The sequence below is a fragment of the Lipotes vexillifer genome, unplaced genomic scaffold (assembly GCF_000442215.2).
Source record: "Lipotes vexillifer unplaced genomic scaffold, Lipotes_vexillifer_v1.1 scaffold54, whole genome shotgun sequence".
Taxonomy (NCBI): Eukaryota; Metazoa; Chordata; class Mammalia; order Artiodactyla; family Lipotidae; genus Lipotes; species Lipotes vexillifer.
In genome coordinates this window covers 2,261,400-2,279,921 of record NW_006789324.1, presented here as the reverse complement: position 1 = coordinate 2,279,921, position 18,522 = coordinate 2,261,400, and positions in this window count along the sequence as shown.

Genomic DNA, 18,522 nt, shown 5'->3' with positions numbered 1-18,522 from the left:
GAAAGAGTGGTCAGGAGATCTGGCTTGTAGTCCTTAACTCTGTATATAAAGAGCTGATGATATGGGACAAGTCATCTACTATCCAACCATCCATCTATCTGTCATCTGAATAGACTATCTCCAGTGCCATTTCTTTTCTCTTGAATCACCCACATTCCTACACCATATGGTTGGGCGGTGCTGCTTATTGCCCAAGTAAGATGAGAGATGAAACCACCTGGAACATAAAAGGCTATAGAGTACAAAAAAAGAAAAAAAAAAAAAGGAAACTAGAAATAAAGGGATATCTGTCCAGAAACAAATGGGTAATGGAAACCTCTTCTGGCATCAGAGTTTGGGGCAATAGACGCAGAGAGAGAAGAAGAAAGCCCATCCCTAAGGCTGAACTCTCTGAAGTAAAAGCGGTTTTGTGAGAGAGACTTAGGGACAACAGTGTGGAATAGTTTGCGCCTTGCTTCTCAGGGTCTAACTCTGGGAAATTCCAAGTCTCAGGTTCAGCATGGCACCATGTCCAACACAGCTATGGATATATAAGCAGTGATAGATAAGGAGGTGTCGAAGGACAATGCCACAGAGGGTGCACACTAGCTTGAGGGAGATAGAGAAACAGAGCATTCCTGGATCCCAGGGCTGGGGTCAGGAGCTAGATGTCACAGAGAACAGGACTCTAACAACTTACAGAGTAAAGCAGGGACAAAGCCTTCAGCATCAGGGGCCATAAATGGTTGGATGACACCCAGAAGATCACAGGTGCTCTGAACGTCTGAATAGTCATCCACTCAGAGTGCCCAAACCCACCAGCCCTCTGGATTACACAGAGAATTACAGGAGCTCTTGGACCAGGGTCCCTCCCAGTGCGTACACTCTTCCCTGCCACCTCCATGACCATGGAGATGTATTAAATTCATGCCTGCACCCAGACACCATCTTGGGAAAGAAGGAAAAGTGGGGTGGGCTTTTTGAATGAGGAGAGAAGCAGTATTGTTAAAAGGCTTGAGTTTAAATTACTGATTCCAACATGACTGGATCTGGCAGAAAAAGTAAATCCAAAACAAACTGATTGGCCTTTAATTGGCAAGTTTAAGGATTATTTTCCACTATCATTAGCAGTGTGGGCACAAGAGCAAAATAAGATCAGTTATTGTCAAAGGAAAGGATGTTATTTTGCACATCAGCGTTGTGTACAGATTTTTAATTTTCTGCTATCATTCTTTCATTCATTCATTCTTTTATTCATCCCACAAACATTTGCTGAGCACTTACTTTCTGTCAGGCACTGAGAGATAGGTGAATAAGATTTTTCTGATCTCAAGAAGCTTAGAGGTTGGGGTGGGAACCACTGCCCAAGGTCTCAGTTCAGGGTAAGAAGTGCTGTAATAGAGGCCATCCCAGAAGAAAAGCAAAGGGTGCTCAGCCCAGCCTGGGTGGACAATTAGGGAAGACTTGCTGGAGGAATTGGTGCCTGACCTGAGTCTTTAGGATGAGTGGGAGTTCACCATGTGGAAAAAGACGGGCAGGAATGGTGACATTCATTTCTGTGTTCATTCATTCATTCATTTAATTAATATTTATTGGGTGCCTACTAAATTAAAAAGCAGATCTAAGCAATGGGGCTACAGCAGGGGAAAAAACAAATGAGATTCCTCCTTTTTTGGAACTTATATTCTAGTGAAAGGAGAAAGAGAGAAAAAAAAAGCCCAACAGAATAAATATGTAATATAATATCAGATAGTGATAAATGCAATGAAGAACAAATGAAGTTGAATAAGGAGATAGAGTGAGGCTCTAGTGGGAAGTGAGAAAGGGATCAGAGTAGGAATAGGCTGAGGGGAGGACCCTGATAAGGTGAGATCTGAATGGAGCTCCAAATGAAATCAGAGCCTTAAACATGTGACATCTAGAGGAATAACATTTGAGGCAGAGGGAACAAGTGCAAAAGCCCTGAGTCTGGAGTTTCCTTGACAAATTAAGGAACAGCCAGTAGTTCAAAGTGGCTGGAGCAGAGAGGGAGGGCAAGAGCAGTAGGAAATTAGGCTGGGAAGGCATCCAGGGCCAGTTCACACAGAGCCTTGCAGGCCACGATTAGGCATCTGGATTTGTTCTGAATGTGAAGAAAAGCCACTGGGGTTTCAAGGCATGAGATAGTAGGGAGCATTCGGGGACTTACACATAATTTGTGGTATGATTAGACTATAAAGTACAAAGTAGAGATGGTAAAGGATTGAGCCAGATGAGTAGGCTGGAGGCTGAACACAAAAGGCCTAGCCAAAATAGAGCTTTATTCAGCCAAGAGAGTTGGGATCTATCTTGAGTGCATTGGAAGCATTGAATTGACATGATCAGATGAGGGTTTTGGAAAAATGATTTGTGGGCATTTTGGTGGTTGGACTAGAACAGGAGAGTAGTATAGGAGTGAGGGAGCAGAATGAGGGCCCAGAAAACCAATCAAGGTGGCTGGTGTAGTCATGCAGGTGAGAGTCGATGACAGCGCAGGTGTGGCAAAACTGGAGATGAAGAGAAGGAGTGGGGTCCAAAGATAGAGAAGTGGAACCGAAGCTTGATTGGATTTGGGAGGTGAGGAAGGAGGAGGAGTCTGGCTCTCTCTTCTCCCTCCAAGTGATCTTGTCTGTTCCCATGAACAGCACCACCATCCTTATGATAACTCCCAAACTTGTATCTCCAGCCCAAATCTCAGTCAATTAGGTCCAGAAGATACCAGAACTTCTACTTATATTTATTACAGCATATCCTTTGTAATTTATTTTTCTTTTTTATTTCATAATGTACATTCTATATTAGCATGGAAATATTGATAATAGTCAACGACTAATGAGCACCTACTATGAACTGGACCCTGTTCTAAGCACTATTCATTAATTAGCTCATGTAATTGTCCCAGCAACCTGGTGGGGTTGCTATTATTATTATAATACTTATTTTGCAGATGAAAAGACTGAGGCACAGAAGTTATAAATAGCACAAGATCACATAGTTCATAGCTGCTGGTGGCAGAGATGGGCTACATTTTTTCTCCTTCAGGAAAGGATTCCTTGCCCAGCTGCGAGGAGGTGATAAGCTGACAGCCTCTGTTTGCTCATTCTTTATGGAGCTCTTAGCTCTTCTCAGTGTGGCCCCAGCCAGTGACTGTGCAAGATGGTGGCACGAGGGCCTCAGCATTTCCACCCAAAGTGGGGTTCTGCTAATGGACTCTCTCCTCCAGCGCTCCGCTTTGGGCCAACAGAGACGGTGCCAATCTGCTTCACAGTCTAGCAGCTTCCTCTGCCCAGTCCTTTCCTTTCACCAGGTTGCTCCTCCGGAAACCTCTTGGTCCCAACTGCATCTCAGCATCTGCTTCGCAGGAGACCACCCAGACACGGAGACAGAGCCAGGACCTGATGGCTAGGCATTGTAGACAGATGAGCCTGTGCACCCCAATACCCTGTTTGTCCTTCTGTCTTTGCATCTGCTGCACTGTGTTGACATTTTTGGCTTCTCAGTCTGGTGTGTGTGTGTGTGTGTCTGTGTGTGTGTGTATGAATTAGGTAACATAAAGTTTACCATTTTATCCATTTTGAAGTGTGCAATTAGGTGGCATTCATTATATTCGCATTATTGTGCAACCAACCACATGTTCATTTTTCCAAAACTTTCTTTTATCACCCCAAACAGAAACTCTGTACCCATTAAACAATAATCTGAGTCTGCTTTTTAGACACCAAAAATAAACTGAGCTCTCAGGACAGCAATGCTATCTTACTCACCTCTATCTGTAGCTCCCAGTCAGACAGAGCATCTACTAGGCATCCAAGATATTGCTTACCAAACTCAGGAATTAAAAGAAAATTCCTACTGAAATTATCTGGGATGGCTTCCTGGAAGAAGTAACATTTCATTGGCATCCTAATTCGGTGGAAATGTGGGAAACTCATCCCAGGCAAAGGGAAGAGGAGGAGGGGGGCCAACTTTGCTGATTGTCAACCCAAAGTCAGTGCTCCCCTACCACAACTGCAATTTTGTTTAGGGTAGCAAAGTACACAACTAAGATATATATATATATATAGATAGATAGATAGATAGATAGATAGATAGATACATTTCCTAGCCTCTCATATCAAGATGGCCATTTGACAGTTGTGGCCAGTGAGATGTAAACAAAAGATTCACATTCCTGAAATGAGTGCTGCCACTTCCTCTTTTTTTCCTCCCTTCCACTTCTTGTCTGGAATGTAGGTGTAGTGGCTGGCGCAATATTAGCCATCTTACAACCATTAGAGAGGTGGCAAGAAAATTGTGAAGTCCTTGGTCCTGACATTGAGGCACTGAATTAGCAACTCTAGACTTGTGTGTGTGTGTGTGTGTGTGTGTGTGTGTGTGTGTGTGTATAAAACTCCTAACTGAAAAACTTGGTTGAGATTTTTTCTGTGCAGTCAATATAAGTCTTAACTGACACAATGGTTAAAGACATAGAGGCTTGTATCTGAGACTGAGGTATCAGAGACAGTGTGATGAGGAAGAATGTCCAAACAAAGGAAACAGACAGAAAGTACTCACTGGACACCTGCAATGGCCTGGAAATGCCAGCCTGGAAGTTTTAGGTGTTCTCTGGCTGTTACAGAACGGGGAGTGAAGGACATCTAGTCACATGGTCATGAAACTGCAAAAACCCAGAGAGAACATCTTAAAAGTAGTTCCTTGGTTGATGAGGAAAAGTTCTTTATTGAAGAATCTCAGCAAATCAATGTAGAAGGAAGGATTGTATTAGAAAGTCACCATTTTATAACTCCCTAATGAAATAATGGATCTAGTCAACAGTCATCCATGGCTGCAAAAAATCATAAAGTGAAAAATTGTTGGGGAACCTCATAAAAGATCAATAAGACAAACACCTAAACCCATGGATCAGTCTTAACATCAGTAGAAGTTGAACAGCCAGGCAATATGTGGCTCCTAATGTGATGCTACAGGAAGTGTAAAGCAGCCACCTACGAAATAGTATTGCCTCATCACCTCCCCCCACAAAACCCCCAAAACAAAACTCTTGAATCTGAATCTCATCAAGCCTCTAGGTCTAACTACAAGTTGACAGGAAATATGGAGGATGACATCACAAAGAGATGATCAGCAAACCCAGAATGTAGAGAAATCTTAGAAGACAAATGACCCAGTGTATTCGTTAGGGTCCCAGCAGGAAACAGATGGCATACCAAATTAGGTAATTTGAGGAGAGCTTAATAAAAGGACTATTTACAAAGATTTGGGAAGGATGTAGGAAAACCAGGAGGAAACAGGGCTAGCGCAGAACCCCAGAGCTAATGACAGCTCCAGAGACATCACCACTGTAGGGGTGAAGAGACAAGGGGAGAGAGCAGTTACTGTACTAGGGGTACATGGGGACAGAGAGCAGGAAAGGAGAGAGGGAGGGAGAAAAAACTACCTGAAGAGGCCTCATGACAATGGCTATGACTTTCTGTTGAAGGACACAACAAGATAGCCAAGAAATATTGTACACTGATGGTCAGAATAGTGGTCACACTCTATTTGGAATAGAATAGAAGAAGGAGTAAAAAAGCTTTAATTTGCACAAAAATAAATTTAAGAATCTCTTATTTTAACTACCAATATTTCAGCTTGAAACTGGGTATTGATGTATGAGGTCTATTTTATTTTTATTTTCTTATTTTTATTTTTTATTTTTTTGTGGTACGCGGGCCTCGCACTGTTGTGGCCTCTCCCGTTGCGGAGCACAGGCTCCGGACGCGCAGGCTCAGCGGCCATGGCTCACGGGCCCAGCCGCTCCGCGGCATGTGGGATCTTCCCGAAACGGGGCACGAACCCGCGTCTCCTGCATCGGCAGGCGGACTCTCAACCACTGCGCCACCAGGGAAGCCCTGAGGTCTATTTTAAATCCAGGACCAAGACAATAGATTCCACTTCAGGTCTGTGAATCCACCCCTCAAACTGTCTCCACTTCGTGGGCAGTGTCATTGAACACTACAAATGGTCTTGGGGTTGAACTGCTTACAACACTTCAGTTGCCCTTCAGTAAATGTTTTCAACACAAATCATAAGGCATTCCATGATCTAGCAGCTTCTTGCCCTCCAGTCCTTTTTCCCTTGAATGGCTCCACCCCAGCCACACGGGACATCCTTGGAATTCTACCCATTTTCTTCCTAGTAGACATTCCCATATGTGGTTCTTAGGGTCTGTAAATTGTTTAGGACTCAGTCTCAGAAATCAAAAGCCACTCTGGTTAGATTAAGCAGAAGAGGATTTATTATAAGGTATTAAATGGCTTCAGAAGCAATGGCAAACCTGGGAAATAAAACTCAAAGAATGACCTCAAGAGCCACGGACAGCTCTGGCCACCAAGAGGAATTTCTGCCTCTACTGCCGTCAGGCAGGTGGCAGCCAAAGTGGGAAGCTGCCCTGTAGTGCTATCTGCCAGGATCAGGAAGCCACCTGAATCAGCAAAGAGTCACAATCTAGAAGCAAGAATGACCAGAAAGCCACCACAATCAAGAGGTGCCTCAGGAAAGCCAGACCTCTTGTTTACTTGCCAGCAGAAGCTCCAGAAGCAGGGAAGCAAGGCAACCTTCCATCGCCAAAATCTTGCATGAGTGCATCTGACTGATGGGACTAATTCACATCCAGAACTTGTACTTCAAAGTATCCTGGGAAATGCGTTTTTTGCTTCCCAGTCTAATACACACTAGAAGGAGGTTAGAGTAGATGTTGACTGCTGATGGACCACATCTGCCATAGCCCGAAACACTCTGTTCTTCTCCCCCTGGCCCAGTATTACTCATCTTTCAGATTGTGAGTTAGACTTCACTTGCTTACGAAAGCACTCCCTGACCCCCAGTCTATTTAGATGCCCCATCTCATCTCAACTTCTTGCTGAAAATATCCGTATTGCTTTGTGATTTTCCATTACAAATTGTACATTCACCATACTTCTACTCCAATAACTTGTCCATCTTCCCTGCTAAGCTCCATGATGGCTGACACCATATCTATCTGGTTTACCTTAGTATCCTCAGTAGCTTGCCCGCTGCACGGCACATTTTGGTCTCTTTACGTGAAATGAATGAATTTACTGAATGAATAAATAAATGAATACACAGAGGAGAGGATGGAGATAATTACTGTGGAACAGCTTGTAATAAGGCAAAGTACAGACATCAGTTGAAGGAGAGTTCCTCTGACGTGGGAGGGGATATCAGTCTCTTATAATTTGTTTTGCAGGAGTGGTTACACTGGTAAGTATAAAATATGGTAGGCCTGGGACTTCCACTGGCGGTCCAGTGGTTAAGACTTTGCCTTCCAATGCAGGAGGTGCGGGTTCAGTCCTTGGTCAGGGAGCTAAGATGCCACATGCCTCACAGCCAAAAAAAACCAAAACATAAAACAGAAGCAATATTGTAACAAATTCAATAAAAGAGTTTAAAAATAATGGTCCACATCAAAAAAAATCATTAAAAAAAGACAACTAAAAAAAAAAGATGATTTAAAAAATATATATATGGAGACTTCCCTGGTGGTGCAGTGTGGTTAAGAATCCACCTGCCAATGCAGGGGACATGGATTCAATCCCTGGGGTCCAGGAAGATCCCACATGCTGCGGAGCAACTAAGCCCATGCACCAAAACTACTGAGCCTGTGCTCTAGAGCCCTCGAGCCACAACTGTTGAGCCCACGTGCCACAACTACTGAAGCCTGCGTGCCTAGAGCCCATGATCTGCAACAAGAGAAGTCACCACAATGAGAAGCCCGCGCACCACAACAAAGAGCAGCCCCCGCTTGCTGCAACTAGAGAAAGCCTGCACACAGTAACGAAAACCTAACGCAGCCAGAAAGAAAGAAAGACCTCTTTCCTTTAAAAAAACCCAAAACATGGCAGGCATGGATAGCATCTGGAAAAATCCACCACACTCTAAATGATTTTCTTCAGCAGGCTTGAATGGAAGCAGATTCTCCTAAGAGAACAGCACTTCCCATTCACTGGCATCTGTCTCCAATAAGGAACATGGTCCCTGGAGCACATGACTTTGAGGAGGCTGGAGATAATGAGATGCTCAGGAGCTTAAAAGATGCAGGAATAGTCTTTGTCAGAGGTTGTCCATTGCCCAGTCCTCAGAAAAAACTGCATCTCAGAGAAGGAACATTTCCCATGCAGCTCCTGGACAGGTCTATTTAGGATACAGACTCACTTCTCCAAGGATTTGACCAGACAACTTGTTCGCCTGTAAGGATTGGATATGTGTGAAAACCTAGCCATAATACTGAAAAGTTTTACTTCTCTGAAGAAAGAGCCTGCCTGGCAGCTATGTGTTTGGCATGGTAATACTAAGGTTCTGGCATAACATCAATCTGTTTGAAGCTCCTTTCCCCTACACAGAGGGACCAGTGACGTTGGATGGACCAAAGTCTTGTCTCAGATGAATGCAGAGCCCACTTCAGAATTTCCAGCCCCTCAGTCTCTTGCTCCAAAGAACTGACTTTACCATTGAAATTGCTAGTGCAGTGAGTTCAGTGATAGACCAGGGGGAGGAAAGTCCAGGAGAGGATGAGCTAGTCAAGGGGGAGCCACATCCTCTGGAGCTTGGTTTTGGCACCTGTTGTCTAGGTCACACTTCCTCCAAGATACACTACCATAGTCAGAAGAATTACAGTTTGCTAGATTGAGGTCACACAGGAAAGAAGTATTAATAAGAAATCCATAATATATGTGTGTGTGTAAATATGTAATATAGCTACTTATAAAACATCAATGAACTGTGGCCATGGGCATGTAAGATGCTAAGAGTTCACTTGTGCCTCATTCTTCCTAGATCTCATGATTGATCCATTCACCCCCAGTACAGCCCACCTATGAATCCTCATTCCTTACTAACAAATCTACAAAGCCAGGGCTATTATTTTCTTGGTTTAGAATAGTCATTGAGAGACAGCACTCTGAGGTCAGACTTTCTCAGTTTGAATTCCAATTCCACCACTTGCGGCTGTGTGACCTAGAAAAATTAAGCTAATTTTTCCCTGTCTCAGCTTCCACTCTGTAAAATGGAGTTTAAAATATCTCTAACTACATGGAATAGTTGTGGGAATTAAATAACATTTAAAACAATGCTTGGCATATTGTAACTCCTCAATGATATTCATTATCCTTCTTATAATTATTGATATAAATATTCATTTGTAGGAGATTGGTTCAAGATGGTGGAGTAGAAAGACATGCACTCACTCCCTCTTGCGAGAGCACCAGAATCACAACTAACTGTTGAACAATCATCAACAGGAAGACACTGGAGCTCACCAAAACGATACCCCACATCCAAAGACAAAGGAGAAGCTTCAGTGAGACAGTAGGAGGGGCGCAATCACAATAACATAAAATCCCATAACAGCTGGCTGGGTGACTCACAAATTAGAGAACACTTATACCACAGAAGTCCACCCACTGGAGTGAAGGTCCCATGTCAGGCTTCCCAAACTGGGGGTCCAGCAACAGGAGGAGGAATTCCTAGAGAATCAGACTTTGAAGGCTAGTGGGATTTGATTGCAGGATTTCGACAGGACTGGGGGAAACAGAGACTCCACTCTTGGAGGGCACACACAAAGTAGTAAACACATCAGGACCCAGGGGAAGGAGCAGTGACCCCATAGGATACTGAAGCAGGGAGGGTTCAGTATTGTTGGAGGGTCTCCTGCAGAGATGGAGGGTGGCTGTGGCTCACTGTGGGGACAAGGACACTGGCAGCAGAAGTTCTGGAAAGTACTCCTTGACGTGAGCCCTCCCATAGTCTGCCATTAGCGCCACCGAAGAGCTGAGTAGGCTCCAGTGCTGGGTCACCTCAGGCCAAACAACCAACAGGGAGGGAACGCAGCCAAACCCATCAGCAGACAAACGGATTAGAGTTTTACTGAGCTCTTCCCACCAGAAAAACACCCAGCTCTACTCACCAGTCCCTCCCATCAGGAAGCTTGCACAAGCCTCTTAGATAGCCTCATCCACCAGAGGGCAGACAGCAGAAGCAAGAAGAACTACAATCCTGCAGCCTGTGGAACAAAAACCACATTCACAGAAAGATAGACAAGATGAAAAGGCAGAGGACTTTGTACCAGATGAAGGAACAAGATAAAACCCCAGAAAAACAACTAAATGAAATTGAGATAGGCAACCTTACAGAAAAAGAATTCAGGATAATAAGAGTGAGGATGATCCAGAACCTCAGAAAAAGAATGAAGGCAAAGATCTAGAAGATGCAAGGAATGTTTAACAAAGACCTAGAAGAATTAAAGAACAAACAAACAGAGATGAACAATACAATAACTGAAATGAAAAATACACTAGAAGGAATCAATAGCAGAATAACTGAGGCAGAAGAACAGATAAGGGACCTGGAAGACAAAATGGTGGAAATTACTGCCGTGGAACAGAAGAAGAAAAAGAATGAAAAGAAATGAAGACAGCCTAAGAGACTTCTAGGACAACATTAAACGCAACAACCTTCATATTATAGGGGTCCCAGAAGGAGAAGAGAGAGAGGAACGATCTGAGAAAATATTTAAAGAGATTAGAGTCAAAAACGTCCCTAACATGGAAAGAAAATAGCCACCCAGGTCCAGGAAGCACAGAGAGTCCCAGGTAGGAAAAACCCAAGGAGAAACACGCCTTGACGCATAGTAATCAAACTTACAAAAACGAAAGTGAAAGAAAAATTATTGAAAGAAACGAGAAAAGTGGCAAATAATATAAAAGGGAACTCCCATAAGGTTAACAGCTGATTTCTCAGCAGAAACTCTACAAGCCAGAAGCAAGTGGCATGATATATTTAAAGTGATGAAACGGAAGAACCTACAACCAAGATTACCCTAGACAGCAAGGATCTCAGTCATATTCAGCAGAGAAATTAAAAGCTTTACAGACAAGCAAAAGGTAAGACAATTTAGCACCACCAAACCAGCTCTACAACAAATGCTAAGGGAACTTCTCTAAGCGGGAAACACAAGGAAGGACCTACAAAAACAAACCCAAAACAATTAAGAAAATGGTAATAGGAACATACATATCAATAATTACCTTAAACGTGAATGTATTAAATGCTCCAACCGAAAGAAACAGGCTCGTTGAATGCCTAAAAGAACAAGACCCCTATATATGCTGTCTACAGGAGACCCATTTCAAACCAAGGGACACATACAGACTGAAAGTGAGGGGAGGGAAAAAGATATTCCATGCAAATGGAAATCAAAAGAAAGCTGGAGTAGCAATACTCATATCAGATTAAATAGACTTTAAAATAAAGAATGTTACAAGAGACAAGGAAGGACACTATGTAATGATCAAGGGATCAGTCCAAGAAGAAGATATAACAATTATAAATATATATGCTCCCAACATAGGAGCACCTCAATACGTAAGGCAAATGCTAACATTTATAAAAGAGGAAATCGAGAGTAACACAAAAATAGTGGGAGACTTTAACACCTAACTGACATCAATGGACAGATCATCCAGACAAAAAATTAATAAGGAAACAAGCTTTAAATGACACAACAGACCAGATAGATTTAATGAATATTTATAGGACAATCCATCCAAAAACAGCAGATTACACTTTCTTCTCAAGTGCACATGGAACATTCTCCAGGATAGATCACATCTTGGGTCACAAATCAAGCAAATTACAGTTGGTAAATTTAAGAAAATTGTAATCATATCAAGCAGCTTTTCCGACCACAGTGCTATGAGATTAGAAATCAATAACAGGGAAAAAAACATAAAAAATACAAACACATGGAGGCTAAACAATACATTACTAAATAACCAAGACATCACTGAAGAAATCAAAGAGGAAATCACAAAATACCTAGAGACAAGCTACAATGAAAACACGATGATCCAAAACCTATGGGTTGCAGCAAAAGCAGTTCTAAGAGGGAAGTTTATAGCAATACAGTCCTACCTCAAGAAACAAGAAAAATCTCAAATAAACAATCTAACCTTACACCTAAAGGGACTAGAGAAAGAAGAACAAACAAAACCCAAAGTTAGTATAAGGAAAGAAATCATAAAGATCAGAGCAGAAATAAATGAAATAGAAACAAAGAAAACAATAGCAAAGATAAATGAAACTAAAACCTGGTTCTTTGAGAAGATAAACAAAATTGATAAACCTTTAGCCAGATTCATCAAGAAAAAGAGGGAGGGACTTCCCTGGTGGCACAGTGCTTAAGAATGCCTACCAATGCAGGGGAAACAGGTTTGATCTGTGGTCCAGGAAGATCCCACATGCTGCGGAACAACTAAGCCTGTGAGCCACAACTAATGAGCCCCTGTGCTGTAACTTCTTAAGCCCGCACCTAGAGCCCATGCTTCACAAGAAGAGAAGCCACCGCAATGAGAAGCCCGTGCACCACAACGAAGAGTAGCCCCCACTCACCGGAACTAGAAAAAACCTGTGCACAGCACCGAAGATCCAACGCAGCCAAAAAAAAAGAAAAGTAAAAGAGGGAGCAGACTCAAATCAATAAAATTAGAAATGAAAAAGGAGACATTACAATGGACACCGCAGAAATACAAAGCATACTAAGAGACTACTGCAAGCAACTCTATGTCAATAAAATGGACAACCTGGAAGAAGTGGACCAATAGTTAGAAAGGTATAACCTTCCAAGACTGAACCAGGAAGAAATAGAAAATATGAACAGACAAATCACAAGTAATGAAATTGAAACTGTGATTAAAAATCTTCCAACAAACAAAAGTCCAGGACCAGATGGCTTCACAGGTGAGTTCTATCAAATATTTAGAGAAGAGCTAACACCCATCCTTCACAAACTCTTCAAAAAATTGCAGAGTAAGGAACACTCACAAACTCATTCTACGAGGTCACCATCACCCTGATACCAAAACAAGACAAAGATACTACAAAAAAGAGAAAATTACAGATCAATATCACTGATGAATATAAATGCAAACATCCTCAACCAAATACTAGCAAACAGAATCCAACAACACATTAAAAGGATCATACAGCATAATCAAGCGGGATTTATCCCAGGGATGCAAAGACTCTTCAATATAAGCAAATCAATCAATGTGATACACCATATTAACAAATTGAAGAATAAAAACCATATGATCATCTCAATACAAGCAGAAAATGCTTTTGACAAAATTCAACACCAATTTATGATGAAAACTCTCCAGAAAGTGGGCATAGAGGGAACCTACCTCAACATCATAAAAACTATATATGACAAACCCACAGCAAACATCACTATCAATGGTGAAAAACTGAAAGCATTGCCTCTAAAATCAGGAACAAGACAAGGATGTCCACTCGCACCACTATTATTCCACATAGTTTTGGAAGTCCTAGCCACAGCAGTCAGAGAAGAAAAAGAAATAAAAGGAATACAAATTGGAAAAGAAGAAGTAAGTCTGTCACTGTTTGCAGATGACACGCTACTATACATAGAGAATCCAAAAGATGCCACCAGAAAACTACTAGAGCTAATCAATAAATTTGGTAAAGTTGCAGGATACAAATCAATGCACAGAAAACTTTTGCATTCCTATACACTAACAACAAAAGATCAGAAAGAGAAATTAAGGAAAAAATCCCATTCACCATTGCAACAAAAAGAATAAAATACCAAGGAATAAACCTACCTATGGAGGTAAAAGACTGTACTCAGAAAAGTATAAGAACCTGATGAAAGAAATCAAAGAAGACACAAACAGTTGGAGAGATATAACATGTCCTTGGATTGGAAGAATCAATATTGTGAAAATGACTATACTACCCAAAGCAATCTACAGATTCAATGCAAACCCTATCAAATTACCAATGGCATTTTTTACAGAGCTAGAACAAAAACTCTTAAAGTTTGTATGGAGACACAAAAGACCCCGAATAGCCAAAGCAGTCTTGAGGGAAAAAAATGGAGCTGGAGGAATCAGACTCGCTGACTTCACACTATACTACAAAGCTACAGTCATCAAGACAATATGGTAATGGCGCTAAAACAGAAATACAGATCAATGCAACAGGATAGAAAGCCCAGAGATAAACCCACGTACCTGTGGTCAACTAATCTATGACAAAGGAGGCAAGGCAAAGGAGAAAAGACGGTCCCTTCAATAAGTGGTGCTGGGAAAACTGGACAGCTACATGTAAAAGAGTGAAATTAGAACACTCCCTAACACCATACAAATAATAAACTCAAAATGGGTTAGAGACCTAAATGTAAGACTGAACACTATAAAACTCTTAGAGGAAAACATAGGAAGAATACTCTTTGACATGTCACAGCAAGATCTTTTTTGACCCACCTCCTAGAGTAATGGAAATAAAAACAAAAATAAACTAATGGGACCTAATGAAACTTAAAAGCTTTTTCACAGCAAAGGAAACTACAAACAAGACAACCTTCAGAGTGGGAGAAAATATTTGCTAATGAATCAATGGGCAAAGGATTTATCTCCAAAATATATAAATAGCCCATTCCTCTCAATATTAAAAAAAAAACCAACCCAATCAAAAAATGGGCAGAAGACCTAAATAGACATTTCTCCAAAGAAGCACATGAAAAGATGCTCAACATCAGTAATTGTTAGAGAAATGCAAATCAAAACTACAATGAGGTATCACCTCATACCAGTTAGAATGGACATCATCAGAAAATCTATAAACAACAAATGCTGGAGAAAAGGGAACCCTCTTGCACTGTTGGTGGGAATGTAAATTGATACAGCCACTATGGAGAACAATATGGAGGTTCCTTAAAAAACTAAAAATAGAATGACCATATGACCCAGCAACCCCACTACTGGGCATATAGCCAGAGAAAACCATAATTCAAAAAGACACATGCACCCCAATGTTCATTGCAGTACTATTTACAGTAGCCAGGTCATGGAAGCAACCTAAATGCCCATTGACAGATGAATGGATAAAGAAGATGCAGTACATAAATGCAATGGAATATTACTCAGCCATAAAAAGGAACTAAACTGGGTCATTTGTAGAGACATGGATGGATCTAGAGACTGTCATACAGAGTGAAGTAAATCAGAAAGAGAAAAACAAATATCGTGTATTAACGCATAATGTGGGACCTAGAAAAATGGTACAGATGAACCGGTTTTCAGGGCAGATGTAGAGAACAAATGTATGGACACCAAGGGGCGAAAGTGGTGAGGGGGGCAGGTAGGGGGGTGGGATGAATTGGAAGATTGAGGTTGACATATATACACTAATATGTTTAAAATAGATAACTAATAAGAACTTGCTTTATAAAAAATAAATAAAATAAAATTCAAAAAAAAGTTTTAATTCTTGATGATAGGAATATAGGTATTTATTGTTTTATCCTTTGTGTTTTTCTGTATTTTAAACAGTTCTAGAAATGTAAATAAAAGTAAAATACAAACTTCCAAGAAATATTCATTTGTAGCACTCTTTTATTGTTTAAAAGCATGGCTTTCACGTATTTTATGTAGTTAGTCAAATTTATGGTTTAAATGACAACTGGATGAAAATTATTTCTCTCCCTTTCTCCAGTCTAGGCCTTTAAATATAGCAAGTGAGCCTATGTTGCTCTCAGGATGAACTGGAACTGAGGAAGTTGAACTTACCCATCAAATGTCCATAATTTAGAGAAAAGAACTATAGCATTAATTAGGTTCCCTTGGGCAGCAAGCAACAAATCATGCACAAACTGGCTTAAGCTGGAAACAAATGAATTAATTCACATAGCAGATGTCCAACAGTAGGGTGGGCTTCAGGATTGGATTATCAGAGATCTGATGATGCCGTTTGGGTCCTAGGTTCTTTCCATCTCTCCCCTCTGTCCTCCATAGCATTGGCCTCATCTTAAGTCTGGTATCCCTTGTGTTCATATGGTGGCTGCCAATGGCAAACCAGACACATGTCTTTTATCCCATCCAGTAAGGGAGAAAAAGAGGCTAAATACCCATGAAAGATTCCCTACTGGCATCTCCAAGAGCCTCTCCTCATGACTCAGGGGACTCCCTATATCTACCTAGGAAGGAAGATGGTGCTTCCATGGTTTTCTTAGACCCATCAGCTGGGGTGGAATAGATATTGGAGACTCAGTCTGTGCTTTTGTAGGTGTCATGTGAAGAGGCTTTCAGATGGTGCTGGGGCTTACCTACTTTTAGGGTCCTTGAGTGTCAACAAGTAGGGCTGTTCTGTTTATCTATTGCTACACAAAAAATGACCTCAAGCTTAATGCCTGAAGGTATAATCATTTTATTATGTCTCACAGTTTACAGGTCATGAATTCAGGTAGGGCTCAGCTGGGAGACACTTCAGCTTCACATGGCTTCAGCTAGGGCCACTCAGTGGTATTTGGCTGGAAGCTAGGTTGGTCTGAGGGCCCTAGGATGTCATCACTTACATGACTGGCACCCAGGGGACAGCTAGTGGTTGGGTTCAGCTGGCATCTCTCCCTCTCTGTGTAGTCTTAGGGCCTTTGCCTGTGATCCCAGCAGAGTAGCTGGATCTCTCACATGGTGACTCACTTTGTTACCCAGCCGTAAGTGATGGAGAAATTGTGAAATAAAAAACGGTTCCAGAGGATCTGAAATGTTATCTTTGATACACATAATAAAGGTGAAGAAATAGACATATGATTTTTTTTGTTTTTTTTTTTTTGTTTTTTTACACAATGTATTTATTTATTTATTTATGGCTGTGTTGGGTCTTCATTTCTGTGCATGGGCTTTCTCTAGTTGTGGCAAGTGGGGGTCACTCTTCATCGCGGTGCGCAGGCCTCTCACTATCGCGGCCTCTGTTGTTGCGGAGCACAGGCTCCAGACGCGCAGGCTCAGTAATTGTGGCTCACGGGCCCAGTTGCTCCATGGCATGTGGGATTTTCCCAGACCAGGGCTCGAACCTGTGTTGTCTGCATTGGCAGGCAGATTCTCAACCACTGCGCCACCAGGGAAGCCCGACATATGATTTTTAATAATGGATACTTTGTTCCTTTCCATGCCCACAAAACAGATGTGTCCATTTAAAAATTATTAGTTCGAAAAAGTGCTGCTTTGTCATACTGCCCCAGGCACCAGAGTCACTGGCTAGACCTGTGCTGTGTGAGCTGTGGAGCTCTCTTTCCTTCTCATCAGCCCTGCTTGGTCTAGGGCACCAGCACATCTCCCGTGTGGTATCTCAGTAGCCTCCAGCCTGACCATCCTGCCTCCAGACTCATCCCTTCCATTCATTCCCCCCTATTGTTTTCCAGTGTGATTTTTCTGAAAATTAAATCTGCTCAGACCATTCCCTGGCCTAAAGTCAATACAGTAGTCATCCCCTTAGGCTCGGGAGATCTGTTCCAAGAACCCAGTGGATGCCTGAACTACTGCTTAGTACCGAATCCTATATATACTATGTTTTTCCTATACATACATGTCTATGATAAAGTTTAATGTACAAATTAGGCACAGTAAGAGATTAACAACAACAATAATAAAATAGAATAATTATTGCAATACACTGTAATAAAAGTTATGTAAATGTGGCCTCTCTGTCTCAAAAATATCTCATTGTTAAATTTAATGTCTTTTCCATCTTAACGAAGTACTTATCATGCACTGTGGCTGTAACCCTTGTAGTTTGAGGTGCGACAGCAAAACTAGCACAAATTTCTTTTTCCTTCTTCACAATTTTATAGGTACAAGATTGGTTCTTACCATAGATCTTAGCAAACTCAGCATATGATTTTTTTCTTTCCTTATTAACTTGAGAACTGTCACCTTTTCAATTAATGGAAGTGCTTTATGGCTTCTCTTTGGTGGATCCGAACCGCTAGCAGCACAACTCTTGTGCTTTGGGGCCATTATTAAGTAAAATAAGGGTCATTTGAACACAAGCACTGAGATACTGTGACAGTCAATCTGATAACAGAGATACGTACTAAGTCTGATGGGTGGCATACACTGGACAAAGAAATGATTCACATCCCAGGAGGAACAGAGCAGGAGAGCACAAGATTTCATCATGTTATTCAGAACAGTGAGCAATTCACAACTTATGAATTGTGTATTTCTGCAAGTTTTCATTTAATATTTTCAGACCACAGTTGACCACAGGTAACTGAAACCACAGAAAGTGAAACCATGGATAAGGGGGGACTAGTGTATTCGGTTCTTTTTTACCAACCAAATAAATTCCATTCTTCAGTATGGCTTAAATATTCTTTCACAGGTAGCTCCTGTCCTGGGTCAGATCCCCCAATTATCACTGGAATGTAAGTCCTAGGAGGGCAGGGATCTTTTCTCTCTTGTCCACTGCTTTACCCTCAGCACCAAGACCACACCAGGAACATAGTAGGTGCTTAATAAGCATTTGTGGAAGGAAGGGAAGAGAGGGACCAAGGGAAGGAAAAGAGGAGGAAGTTAGTTCCGACAGCTTCCTGTACTCCACTGCCATAATGTTCATTTCCAGTTTAACATCTGGTTTCCTCACCAGATTGTAAGGTCCCAGGAG